The sequence below is a fragment of the Drosophila serrata genome, unplaced genomic scaffold (assembly GCF_035046125.1).
Source record: "Drosophila serrata isolate PLE 108 unplaced genomic scaffold, ASM3504612v1 contig_272, whole genome shotgun sequence".
Lineage (NCBI taxonomy): Eukaryota > Metazoa > Arthropoda > Insecta > Diptera > Drosophilidae > Drosophila > Drosophila serrata.
The window spans coordinates 5,652,893-5,666,201 of record NW_028257170.1 but is presented as its reverse complement, the minus strand read 5'-3'; positions in this window follow the sequence as shown (position 1 = coordinate 5,666,201).

Sequence of the window (13,309 nt, the reverse complement as noted above, 5' to 3'; positions counted from 1 at the left end):
CTTTTTTTTCTTACCAATACTTACTAAATATATTTTCTCCCTGTGTAGGCCTTTGCCGAATTGCTGCAGAAATTGTCAAATGCGAGACATGGACAATGCCGCCATTCGTAGCGAAAAAGCACTCGAAACGCGAAAAGCGAAACGCGGCGGCATCTCTGGGCCCGGGGGTCTGTGGGCTTCTTACCTGGGTTTGAGTACACCGGGGGAAGTTGGCACGTTTATGGGGAAAACAATTTGTAACGACTATCGCCGTTTGATAAATTAACATTTAGCGGCGGCTCGATTATGCAACAAATTGCCAATTGAATTGAAATTGACAGCCGACGAAGGCAGTCGTCGCACTGAAGAGGCCAATTCCGAATTAGCCGCGACGATGCCAGCATTCCTCCGCTCGAATTTGTAAGTGCAAGTGATTAATTTGGTTTCGTTTGACACAGTTTACACATGTAAGTGGACGACAGGTGAAGATTCCTGCTCCAGAGCTCCAGAGCTCCAGAGAACCAGTGACCAGCCACATGCCGAGTGGCGCTTTGGGGTTTGGGAACTAATTTCTTAAACGGTTTGCCAGTAATTCTATGCTGCCATCAGCGGGACACATTAGTTCCGTTCCCATAGTTTACTTAAGGCCAAGTGCCCCGCTCGCTTTATGGTCGTGTTTTACAATGCTAAATGACCGCGCCGGGCATAAAATTTCCCATTACACATTGGGCCGGTCCAATCAGTAGGCCCGGGTAAATTAATCGCATCACGGCGAGATGGAGAGTTCTGTCCCGGAGATCCAAGATCCTTGGCTCGCTTGTGAAGCGATCTCGTTTATGGGTCATAAACCATGGGATCCCGCCACTCGACATTCCCCTGGTCATTGTCTCGGTCTCAGTTCAGTTTCGGGATTGGGATCGGGTTCGGATGGGATCGGATCGGATTGGATCGGTCACCAGCGGCGAGGATATACGACAGTTAACTTATCTTGCATCCACTTAACGTCTTGCGGCCATAAATCAATCCAATGGCCGAATGCTCGATGGCAGCCAGCAGGCGAATTAATCACTTTGGAAATTGTTACCCATTTGGAAACTTGTCGCATTTGCTTCAGTCTCTTCTCGCGACCCGTTTCCAAGTACCAGAGAGACTGGATTTTGAGTGGACTCTGGGACTTTGGGACTGGGGACTGACTCGTGTGTGGGCAATCCTTCAACACCATGTGAAAATCACGGTAATTTATTATTGACAGTCGCAGTAGTAGGTACCGAGTTGTATTTGTGATTAGTTACCTTCTTTATGCCTAGATCCCAGATGCTGTTTGGGGATTTGGGCAGTCATCATCATCATCATGGTCAAGTGGCATCAAGGGGCTGAAGCCTCTTACAAATGTCACGGAAACATTTCTCATCTAGTCAAAGTGAATGGCACATCAATTTCTTTCATGCTTTTTTTGTTAAAAGTGTCGAAAACGGTAAGCGATTAAGTTGATTTAATACCAACGCTGCTTTTGGACTATAAAAGTCATATTAAAAACAGAGAACTTATGGGGATTTAATCGTCATTCATTAGGCTTGGACAAATAAGTTGGGGTTTTCTTGGGCATTAAGAAAAATTAGGATGGAGATGGAAATTCAAGTATTATTATCTTTTAGCTAAGAAAAACTGTAACCAAAGAGATTATTTTATCAAGAAAATTAATAATTATAAAGGATTCTATATAGAAAATGAGCTGATCTATTAAAAATTGAATAATAATGTCAATTAAAGAAGCTAAACTTTCTTTTATAAGCAACTATCTAGGCTAACTCAAGATATAAATAAAGATACATTATTCAAGAAAAACCTCTCACTGCCTGACTTTTCTCTATAATGTGTGCAACTCTTACAGAAATAAAATAAAAATAAATCTTCTAAATACAAATAGCTTAAACTCATGGAATACTTTTAATTCAAAAAGTCACTGTACCGTAGCTGTGAGCAAATATGTTGTGTACATTTCTAGTGCTAACCCCTTTTCTTTGTTATTCCGTTAATTCACAAATATTTAAGCCAAACAAAAACACACAATGTTCGTGTGTCTTGAGCATAAACTATAGAAATCTGAAAGGCTAAGCCAGGGCTTTCTCTTATCCAAAGCCTGCTTAAACACTCGAAGCTGCTTAAGCAATTAGTTGGCATTCAACGTTATTGATCCGGAAATTGTGTGTGTGTGTTGTGGGTTATATATTTTATTAAATTTTCACAAATTTTCATATTAATCGCAAATATTCACACTCAATTATAAAATACCAAAGAACACAAATTTGCCCCCGAACATAATGAAGGGAAAATTCCTTGAGACATGCCGACATTCTGCTGGAATAGACAGCCAACCCAGAAGGATGAGGTATTTTTCGGTGGTGGATGCTGCTACTGCTCCTGCTGCTGCTGCTCCAAGATGCTACAAGAATGCAAAGTGTCATTTAAGTGAAACAAGACGAGAACAAACACACACAGCATCCTTGGAGCTTCGAAGGAGGATGCCTTTCCCCAGGCCACCGAGAGAACCAACCCTTTGCCATTGCATCCTCGACCACGCAGCTTACTTACGCAGCTTCTATAAATTATAGCTGCCGCTTGTCATGTACGGAAATCCTTGTGTCAGTGCAGCCAGGATTCAGGATCTCCAGTCCCGAGACTCTGGGCACCAGCCTCTACACACTGGTCTCCGGCTTCTGGCTACTGGCTTCTGGCTTTGACAGAGCCCAGGCTGGGCGATACGTTTGTTTTCAACAGGATTAGAAATTCGTTGCAACGCACAAAAGCCTCAGGAACAATTCAAGCAGACACATCTCGCAACTATAACAATTAATATCCTGGAAATTGCATCGTGACATGAGTGTGTAGTCTGTCTATTCCGGCTGCCTGCCAAAGGATCTGTGCACACGAGGGCGTATACTTGATGGCGTATGCTAATTTCCCTAATGCCATCCTCGAGATTCGGTGTGTGTGTGAGTTATAGACTTAACTCATTGAGCAGCAACCCCTGAAGCATGTCCTGGGTTTGCGTTAAAAGGAAGTCGGTCTTAAGAAAATTATTTAATTAAGTGTAGTACGTTTAGCAGTATTTTAATTACTAATATAAGATAATAGTAATACTACAAAGAACAACTTCCCCACTAATATTATTAATTATAAAACAGAGTTTTATATTTTTTAAGAAGCTTTCCTAGGAGACAATGTGTGCGATTTGTCAATGGATTGTCTTTTTCTTTAAATAATTGATTACAGCCAACCAAAGACATTTCATCATCATCTATTACGATCCACACGCCCCGGCTTAGAGTCATATTTAATGGACATGTATTGTGGCCGATCAATCATGACCATACCTCCATGGATCTCTCTATGTGTCTGCTATCCCCTCCAAAACAAAATATTTCTTAAAGAAATCCAAAAATGAGGGGAAACTAAAAGCGCCCACGATATGTGGGACCAATGGCCAACTCTGTCAAGGCAGCTGATTATTCCCCGGCATAGACACTCGCGTATACAAATGTATATTTAGACAACTGCCAATGATAAGACAAGCTAAAATAATTATGACCATTAGGCCACATTAGGCTCTGGTGTTGGGATGTCTCCCCTCGATCGTGGCCACCTTGTGGGATAAATACTTGAGATTTCCCTAAAGATATTGGTCTGGGGAAGGTGTTTAAATAGCGACACAAATTTAATGGCCTGTTTTTTCCGATATTCAATTGTGGATCCAAGAAAACTGAAGGTAAGATAAGCCTAGGAATATATTGTAAGTTAATATTAAATAACTAATAAACAAGTATTTAAATATTTTTTGTTTCTAGAAGAAGAAATATATAATTTGAGACAAAGAGTAATAGTTTCTAACAATTGTGAAGAGGAGTGAATCCTAATTATTTAATTGAACGTTTAAAGTAAATAAACCCTATTGAAATGTAATTTATTAACAAAGTATAATATAGGGCTTGGCTTTTTAAATTCTCTTTTAGAATATGCCACTTAAAATAACTTGAAAATGTTAAATTTCCATTAGTTTTCCTTTACATGGAATACTCATAGTTTAAAACAAATAAAACTGTGTGAGAGAGAGCAACACGGTATCGAGTTAATTATGCGGGACAGGAAAACGCATATTTTATTAATGAAATAGAATTTTTCACATCTTAATGAGATGAGACTTTCGGGACTGTGGAAAATGTCGCCACAACGTCTGCGTTTTCCACGCACCGGAGAGACATCACACAGGTTGCGCGTTTTTTCTGGGAAACAAACCTCGGACTATGCACTTAATGGGTGTCTCCGATTCTTAGAGCAGGTATTTAAGATGCCCGATCAGATTTCAGCATCCATCGGCATCTACTTGGCGGTCTAATTAACATGACAAAGAAATGTCACGTGTGGAAATTTATGGACAGCACTATGGAACCCAGAATCCAGTATCCAGAATCCAGAACCCAGAACCTTGCACCGGTGCCGCAAGGTTGCAGATGGCCGCGATAATATTTACGATGCCGTTTGATTGGTATACCAATCGATTTCCTTTGCCGCCAATATTTCAACGGTCTCCGGTTCCTTAGGGTCTGGAATTTCTGCTGGAGCCTAGAGCCCGAGTCGGTCCCAAGCTGTCATTAAAACAGCTAATTTTATTGTGCGGCCGACATTTACTATCTGCAGGTTTGTCGCCGTCCCCAAAAAGATACGAGAGTGTTCCGAGTATCCAAGTATCCGAGTTGCCGAGTGGCCGAGTATCTGAGAGGAACCGAGTATCCATGTCCATGTAGCTGAGACCCGCAGACAAGTTGGATCCAAGCTTCGACGCTCCTCACTTATCTTGTTCGAGTGTGTTATGGTCATCCATGATTTGTATTATACACGCCGTTTGAAATAAATTTAAATTGTCTTACCGATTTTTAAAGCAGCCTCGTCCCGATTTCGATTATGCGTTTTGTTAGACGATTTCTCTTATCTTAATGCGGAGACAGACTGTCTGGAAAGACTGTGACTGTGACTCTGATTCAGGTTCACTAAAAAAAAGAGGCAATTCTACACGATTCCGTACACCGACGCAGTCACCGATGTGGCATTGTTTAATGGAATTTTCTTGTAATGCATTCTGAAATTGGTTTTTAAAGTGCGGGTCCAACATTTAATTTGTTTGTTAATAGTTTCGAAATGCCTTTTTGCCGGCTGCACCCTTTTGCCATGAAAATCGAGTAGGCCTTTGGTATCGCTATCTGTATCTGTATCTGCAAATGCATCTGTATCTGCATCTGCATCGGCATCGGCATCGGCATCTGCATCTGCAGCCACATCTACGGATATCTGCCCATAATATAGCCTGTTGTTGCTTAAATCGGGCGTAAGCGAATCAATTCTCATTTTAATTTATTGACACGAACACAAGCGCCATTGCCCGGACAACGGCTGACCGGAGTCCTGGGCCCGGGACCGGAGTCCTGGTCTTGCCACCCCCTCGCCAGGACCCATCCTTTTACCCGGCAACATTGCACCAATTATACAATAACTCGACTACAATGCAATTTGCATTGTGCTGCAAATTGGAACTCCGTTGTCCGTGGGCCAAGCAAAGGAGGCACCATTTAATAAATGCGCATACGCCGCGTGGACACGGCCTCAGTCCTAGGACTTTCTGCCAAATAGGTACATTAACTGCAGACCCAGATACTTCCAATATTACTGCCGGCAAATTCAGCTGCACTCTGAAGTCGGGCAAACGTTACACATAATTATTTATTGAATTTACGAACGCCGCGGCCACGAGTCGTATAATTTTATTTACCGAATGCAAAAGAGTGCTTTTCGCGGCAGACATTCATTCATTCAACTGGATTGGTATCGTAATATATAAGTTTATATGACACTCAAATGGATCTGCATTTATTTGGAATTTAATTTTAGAGTAGTGTTTACTTGAGTTAACTTAAAATGACATATATGTTTCATATAGTATTTAGATTATTACGAAACTATGCCTTACTTTAAGTGAAGAATTCATGGAGCCAAAGGAAATCGTTTATGTATACATAAAAATATTATTAAATATGTTAAATTTTAAACAATTGGAAGGTACAATTATCACTAATTTTTAAACACTATTATTCTAGGTATATTTCTACCTTTAACTACAATAATTCTAAATTACCAAACTCAGGACTCATTAAAATTCATTCAAGAGACGAAAATAAAATACCAAGAATTATGATGGACACTTGCCGCTTATGCCACAAGAAAATCGACTATATTCAAGGATCATTTTTCACGGAATTGACAGGGAAACCGCTTGGTATCTTCGATACTCGCACTTTAAAACATTATGCCCAGGCCAAGTGGGTCGCTGGCTTCTGACTTGCGACTAATCATCGTTAATGCCGAGACGTTTCTTGTTTGCCTGAAGTGAACTCGGAACTCAGAGAACTCAGAACTGAGTACTCAGAGAACTCAGAACTCGAAGCCTGCATAATTGATGATTGCTTTTAAAATGCGCCGACGACATGCGACTGTTGTCACCAGAGGAGAACAATTTTTTACGGCCCGGGCATTTACACTTGCCCGCAATTAGTTTACGATGCTAATGCTGGCAGCCGTCTCAGCATTGTTTCAATTTGTTTTAATCGATTCGCGTTAATTTTTAAATCTCGTTATTACTTTTTTTCGAGCGACTTTCATAGGCGTTGACCGACACAAATTGCTGACACTAACATGCATCTACATACCTTTAAGTAGTGTAATAATTATCTTTATATTTATATCAAAGAGAGCTTTGATTGATTGACAGGTGGATCTACTTAAAAGTATCTACAACCTTGTGAAATATCTGTTTTTAGAGTTATTTTCAATACTTCCAAGTTATAATAATTATACCTGTATTTTTTCCCATATCAAAACCCAAATAAACATGTTGAAAATAAAGTAAAGTACACACTCGTTAGCCTGGGGAAATTAAGAAAAATAAATAAAAACAGTGTGGAGTAAGCAGACGCTGAGGGAACATCTAGTGCAGCACAACATGGAACTGACATCCCTCGGTGACTTGATGTTCCCCAAAAAAAAATGCACAACACGGGATGATGCACTAATTACTGCGATGCGATCCGCTAAACTGATGGGGATTGGGATAGGGGATTGTGGATTCGAATTCAGATTGGAATTGGAAGGGAGGACAGAGAGTGTTGTACGTAAAGTGCCTGTCAAGGTGCGTCAACGGACATAAATACACACGCGCCTCGCTGTACGCATATTTCACTGACGCACTGTGCGATTTGCAAACTAATCTGCAATTTATTACGACCCTGCCAGCCCTGGCGACAGGTATGTACAGACCCATGTACTATATGTACTTGTACATTAAGTCGGAAGGCAGACCAGCAAATGCAGAGAAAGAAAAACTATATTAAAGTCATAAGTCATAAGTCATTTAGAAAATGATGGGAAAATTAGGTATTAAGCTCTACCTTGTAGTCTTGGTAGAGCTTAATACCACAAAGAATTTTCCAAAATCTAGAAGAAACCTAGAATAAAGAATTGTATTAAAAGGACTTCAACCTTCTCCTTTAGTAAAAACAAATCAAAATAGATTTGTTTATAAAAATCATATATTTTCATTAATAACAACTACCTACAAACAATTCCTACATATAAAACACTTCCTTAAACAGTATTTAATATATGTTTAATCCCAATTTAAGGTATACACTTTTTTTCCAAGTGAATGGCATTCGTAATTCGCGATCCACATTCACCATTGCAACCGGCAATTGGCCTTAACTTGGTGCCTGGCAACTCGTCAAAATGATTTATTTTTGATAAATTGCCACGGCCTCCGCCGATCCACTAGATGCAGCGACAACGCGGCAATTTTGCAAATGATTTACACGGAATGACACGGAATTTAATTTCGAAATTCGCAAATGTTGTTCACTTTGGGTGGCAAACATGAATCTCTCGCACTTTTCGCACTTTTTCGCACACGGAGGGCGACATTGGCTTCGTTTGCCATTTCCTCTTAAGGGATAAACAGACATTATTTATAATTGTGCTATCACAGTCAATCCGTCATGCAGGTCTCACCGAGGTCTATCTATATAAAATGTTTATTTATAATCCCCCCCTCATGCAAATAAGAGTGTTAAATGCCCTAAAGAAGCTGTCACATAAATTAACTTGGCTATGTGACTGAGTCTAGGAATTTAAATATATATCTATTTCTGCAGGAATATATATATTATAGAGATTTTATTTTTATAGTCCCAAGTAAGCATTCTCTTCAATTAGTTTCTATAAAGTCAAGTACTTGCCATTTGACAAGCTATTGGCACATTAGCTTGTCTCCTTGAAGTTTGTAATTATCCTTTTTCGTAGCATACTTTTCTGTTGGTGTTGTTATTGTTGAACAACTTTGGGTAATTTAAAAAACTTTGTATATCCTTGAACTCCTTTTTGCTGCTCGGCAGTACAGGTGTGCACTCAAAAGCTTGTCTGCCAGTCCCTCTGGAGGGACTCAAGTTTGGCAACATCGAGGCGAGCCACGTCGTTGGCCAAAAACTTTTCCCTGTTCGAACGGAAGGGCAAAGGACACACAGCCACGATTGCAGTCAATTAAGCAGACCAAAAGTTGGCTAATTTAGATTTATTTTTATCCCTTGTCGTTGTATTAATGTTAATTGCTAATATTATATTGTGTGGAAAGTATGAGTTGAACAGGAGTTGAGTATGAGTTACCTGTGCTCCTGGCAATGGAATATAATTAAAGAAAATGTTGGTTAAAGTTATAAAATATTTTCCAACTTCATAGTATGCTTTGAAAAGATTATAAATTATATATTTTTGTACAGAATTTACATTTATTAAAGGTATGAAGTTTAATTCTGATCATAAGTAGCCTTTTTTTTATAAGGAAATCAACACATTTCTAAGTGTTCTTCGTCGAACAGTAACTTAAACATGTTTTATAAATTTTTTTTTTTGATCCCTAAAGTATTTTATTTATACCTTAAAACGGACTTACTTGTAGGTTATTAAAGTCTATGTTTACTAAAGGCTTCTTAGTTTTTCAAAGTGTTTATTTTCGGTAATATACATATACTATTTCTTGAATAATAAATTTAATAAAATATATTACATTCCCTCAATTATTTCTCTCTCCTAATTTATTCTATAATTTTAATAGGTCTTGATTCTTTAAGTAATATATTTTGTATACAAAAATCTACAAACCTTTCTTGCTTTTTAAATTAAATTTAATTGCTTTCCCCTACTTCCCCCATTACTTGATTAGGTGACCTAGCTTTCCGTTTCGTTTTCCCAATTTATTCAGCTCTCCATTAAATCACAATTAGAATCGAGTGCTGACACTTCAAGCCACTTCCGACGTGCTAATCATTCCAAAACACCTTTGGAAAGAGTAGATCCCGAAATTGAAGACCCCACGACCGTCGGTGTGCCGTGTGCCGCATGTGGCAGTGGTGGTCGTGACGCATGCCACCATCGCCCTGGACAGACAGCTATCCATACAAAGCATCTACTTATAATTGCCGTGGGTTAGAGATACATATACTCTTATATATATATGGGTACTATTAGTCCCAAAGTCGGGAATTATCACGTGCAACAGCGACGGGGCTTGGCACCGATAATTCTGGAGCGGGTCGCGCCTTGAAAAACCAATTGGAGGCAGCCAGAAATCATGGCAATTGTTGCGACAATCAATCGTGACTGCGGATGGGATGTCGATGTCAAAATGCCGACAAAAGGGAACGCACGCGCAAAGAATTCGGAGGAAAGGGTCTCGGAGTTCGTAGTCCGTAGTCCGTAGAACTCATTCCCATTCCCATTCCCTTTCCAAATCGGGCTCTAACACATTGCGGATGCTTTTGACGGCGATCGTCGGCACTTGAACCACAAAGAGCACCGATTTGTTGATTTGTTTTGAAAAGTGAGTAAATAAGTATGTTTCCATTTATGAATGTTTGGAGAATGTTGTGTGCGCTTTTGTTCTGTTTGATCAGCAATTTCATTTCGAGTGCGTCGATAAGATGGCCAGGTGCCGATATCGCCCAGATAGTGGCGAGTGCGCTATCAGGGGGAAAAAAGCTGATAAACGCTGATTGGTAAGCACCTCCCACACCTATCACACACACACACCTTCTCCACCTGCCCGCACCTGAGTTTCCGCTTGAAAATGGTGGCTCTGTTGGTATTTGCCCAAGGATTATGGCAATTTGTAACAAAATCTTTAGTGTTGAAACACAGAACATGGCTCCCCTTGGAGTCGTCGATGGGTTGAAATTCAAAGGCAGGCCCAAGCACACATAAAGGAAATTTTGCGGGAAATATGACATTTTAGAAACTTTAGAATTTATAGATTTATAGATTATAAATATTATAATATTTATTTGTATTTGTAATACTATTTAGTGGCTTTTTGTTCTCTATTCAGAGTGAAACCGTATTAAAATTTTGCAAATATATCATATAGCTTATAAATACCTCTTATTCCTTAATTATGATTATTTATTCTGATCTTAGAACTCATATTTAAGAGTACCAGCAGCTGAAACTTTACTAGTACTTAATTGAAATGAATATTGAGTATCAATTAAGCTGCCATCACATCCAAATATGTTTCCTATATTCCTTAATGATGCCTCACTCTATTATTCAACTAATAATTAATTCTTCAAGTGCATTGTATATACAAACAAAAACAAATTCATTTCAAGCAATTTGCATGGAAGAGTCCTTTTTGTGCTTGTTCCGGTGACTTTATCGTTTATCGTTTTGTGAAAAGGATTTTATTATATTCAAGAGAGCACTATCCTTTTGCTGCTTCGCATGTGTGTGAAGAAGATTTTTCGCCGAGAAATAAAGCCTGCTGTTGCTGCTCCTAGGTGTGTGTGGGTGTGTGTATCTGTGTATCAGTGTGTGTGTGTGTGCCACATACTGAAAAGCGACAATTTCATGTCCAAATGCTTTCCAGGTGACATGAAACAACACTTAAGTAAGAAGCCTTTCGGGGGGTCTGGCAGGTGGAGTTGCCTGCAACTCTGCATGCCACCCCCTCTCACACACACACATACACATCAAGGACATACATTAGCAGTTAAATTTGTACACATTTATTAGAGTGTGTGTGTGTGTGGGAGCCTGAACCAACGCACCTGGCATCTGCAAAGGAGGAAGGAGCAGCAGATGAGTAATACTCTCTTAACGCCAAAATCTACATTTAAATTGTTTTCAATATAATCTGCATGTCCTGTCCACCGAGTGAAGAATGTTCGAGTTTGTGTCGCACTAAATGAAAACAGAGCTCACCGAGGCTATGGGTGTCCTGGGGATCCTTGGCGACATTTATGGCGACATGTGCCACAATTCGCATATCGAAAATCATTTCGGAAATCACTCACAGGAAATTGAGGGATAGAGGGGTCACTAAAGATTAAATACTGTCCCAAGTTTAAATTTGATTTGTTTATTTAAATCTTATGTTTTATATTGGGAAAAAATCCTGTTAAAAGTATCATAAATGGTTTTTTCGTAGGCGATTTAATTTAATATTTATTTATATGCCTTAAAAATGAATATAGTCAAAGAATGTTTACTCTTTTTCCCTTATTTTCAACTTCAAAACACTTCGTTTTCTATTTCAAAAATAAATCCTTGATTTAAGAGCGAGTTTCGACCATGTGCATCCTTGCTAGATCGCTGGCCACTCCCCGATCCTGTGAAGTGGGTTTAGAATTTCGTGGCGCCGTCGAGAGCAACGTCCAGCAAACTGAGTGTAGAATAACCAAAACGATCATGAGCCGGGCACAGGCTGTCACTTTTCCCGAAAATACTTTGCCTCTCAGCTCATTTACATACGAGTACATTTGTAAGTACCAGAAAAAAAAGAAAAGAAAAATAGGGAAAATTACAAAAGGGACACATGTGCCTCGCTCTTAAGTTTGAGAGACGCTGCTCACATTTATAATAAATGGCACCGCGTTAACACCCCAAAACATCAAAATACTCATTTTACAGAAATTCCCAAAAACGCTCCCCTCTCACTCTCTCTCTATCCGCGAAGCATTAATTAGAACAAGGACTCTCAAGTGGACTCAGCCATGCCCTCGTCCTTGTATTCGTCCTCGGATCGAATGGAAACGGGAATTGTTTATTTGTTTGTTTTATTTTTCCCCCATTTTCGGTTTCTTGTTACGATTAGCCAGTGCCAATTAGCTGGGAAATTCGGTGGAGGGACCTTGAAATCAAGTCTTTAATATTTTTGAAATGTTTCAAATAGTTTTCTGAAAAATTTCCGTTATTTAGCACTAATTAATAATATAAAGTCTGACATTTATTGAAGCTTATATTTTAAAGATTTATTTAAAATGTTATCTCAAGGGCGAAAAATGTTTTCTTTCTCTTTATAATATTGTTAATTTATGTATTTGTCTTACAAACACTTGAACAAATTTTATTTGATGTTCTGAGTTGTCTATATTTTTGTTTTCTGAAAATCAAAAAAATTTTCAACATGTGTTATTTAGTTATATTAAATTTTTGACATTTTTCAAAAGAAAATACATATTTTAAACAAACAATTATTAATAAATTTGGGGTTTATGTGATAAGTGGAAATTAACTACAATATCTTTATATTTTAAAGCTTAAAAAAATGTATGTTGAATTGAATTATAAACAATTTAATATTAAGAGAGTTATAAAGTCATACAAATTTTATTAGAAAAAACAAATAAATAAAAATAATATTACAAATGTGCTAAGTTAAATTAAATAATTTTGAAATTTTTCTTTTTTATATTTATATATTATTACTATCATATGTTTTCAGTATTACTTATTATTAGGTTTATTAATTAGATGATATTATCCCATTTTATCCAGTTTCTCACATACCAAATCTTGTGTAATTCCCTAGTTATTTTCCCAATTATTTTCTTTTTGTTATCAATATCGGAAAATTCTTGGCCAACTTTGGTTATAGAATCCAATTGGGAAGGAAGCCTTTCGATCGTGGTCCGCCATCAAATCGCTTCCAATGCCACACGAGAGACAGAGGGGAACGACGACAGAGAGAGAGAAAGAGCGACCAACTTTCCAGTGCCGGGAGGTGGGCGTTCTCAATTGCCCCAGTGAGCGCAGCCCATCTCTCTCGCTCACCACCTCTTCCAGTGTGAGTAAGCGCAATGGCAGCTATTCAGTCTGATTGGAATGATTGCCAACCAGAGCACTTTCCCATAGGTAAGAAGAGTACATTCAGGTGCTGTCTCTCTCTAACTGCTATGGG